At 40.8% G+C, this 1,520-nt stretch overlaps 1 non-coding gene across 1 annotated transcript; it reads left to right on the forward strand.

The window, feature by feature from the left end:
- Positions 1-413: 413 nt before the first annotated feature.
- On the forward strand, positions 414-577 carry LOC115030931 (U1 spliceosomal RNA). The gene has a single exon (XR_003836530.1). It is a non-coding gene; the product is annotated as a U1 spliceosomal RNA (small nuclear RNA).
- The last annotated feature ends 943 nt before the right edge of the window (positions 578-1,520 follow it).

Consider the following 1,520-nt stretch of genomic DNA (forward strand, 5'->3'; position numbering starts at 1 on the left):
GTTTCTTGGCCTTTCATGATTCCTCTGTTGTGAATTCTTTACAAAGAATTTAATTCTGTACCCTATTTTTTAAATTGGATTATTTGGGTTTTGGGAATCTAACTTCTTGAATTCTTTATATATTTTGAATATTAGCCCTCTGTCAGATGTAGGGTTAGTGACGATCTTTTCCCAATCTGTAGCTGATGATTTTATCATAATTACAGTGTCCGTTGCCTTACAGAAGCTTTTCAGTTGTTGATCTTAGAGCTTAGACATTGGTGTTCTTTTTATAAAAATGTCTCTATACCAGTGCTTTCAAGGCTATTTCTTGCTTTTTGTTCCATTAGATTTAGTGTATCTGGTAGTCTGTCGAGGTCTTTGATCCACTTTGTGGAGAAAGGGAAACACTTCTCCATTGCTGGTGAGGCTGCATACTTACCTGGCAAGGGAGATACCATGATCACGAAGGTGGTTTTCCCAGGGTGAGGCTTATCCATTGCATTCCAGATGTGCTGACCTCTACGATTTCCCCAAATGTGGGAAATTGGACTGCATAATTTGTGGTAGTGGGGTACTGCATTCACACTCTCTCCTGAGGGGAAAAAAAATAAAGAGATTGCAAACTTATTCAACCACTCTGGAAATCAATTGTGCTGTTTCTCAGAAAGTGGAAATAGTTTTACCTGAATACTCAGGAATACTGCTCCGCGGCATATGCTCAAAAGATGCTCTACTATACACAAGGACACATACTCCACTATGTTCATAGCAGTTTTATTTGAAATGTCCAGATACTGGAAACAACCTAGATGTCCCTCATCTGAAGAATGGATACAGAAAATATGATTCATTTACATAATGTAATATTATTCAGCTATTTAAAACGTGGACATCAATGAATTTTGCAGGCAAATGGATGGAACTAGAAAGTATTGTCCTGAGTGAAATATACAGACCCAAAAGGACATGCATGCTATGTACTCAGTGGATATTAATCATAAAGCACAGAATATCCATGATATACTCACAGATTCTCAGAGGTTAAATAAGAAGAAAGGCCTAAGCAAGGATACTCGAATCACTCTTAGGAGGAATAAAATAGTCGAAGGCAGAGGGAAGGAGGGAAATGGGTGGGAGAAGGGGGAGAGAAAAAGGGGAGGCATGATCAGGTATGTAGAGTGACAGGAGAGAGATTCAGGGGCCAAGTAAATTAATGGAATTCTGCAGCAGCCAGGGGTGTGGTTTAAGGGGAATATTTAGGCAGTCCTATAGATCTGTGATGGGGGAGGCTCCCAGGAGTTAGGGCAGGTAACATTAGCCAAGATGCCAAACAATGGGGACATGAAACCTGAAGAGGGCACCTGCTGTAGCAAGGCAGGACTCCCAGTGAGGTGGGGGAATAAGGACACTGACCCACCCACAAAACCTTCCATAAAAAATTTGTCCTGTCTAAAATGCAGGGACAAACAAAAATGGAACAGTGCCAACTAACCTGGACCAATTGGAGCTCTCATGAATTGAGCCATCAACCAAAGAAC

The sequence above is a fragment of the Mus caroli genome, unplaced genomic scaffold (genome assembly GCF_978045245.1).
Source record: "Mus caroli unplaced genomic scaffold, Mus_caroli_1 scaffold_6, whole genome shotgun sequence".
Classification (NCBI taxonomy): domain Eukaryota; kingdom Metazoa; phylum Chordata; class Mammalia; order Rodentia; family Muridae; genus Mus; species Mus caroli.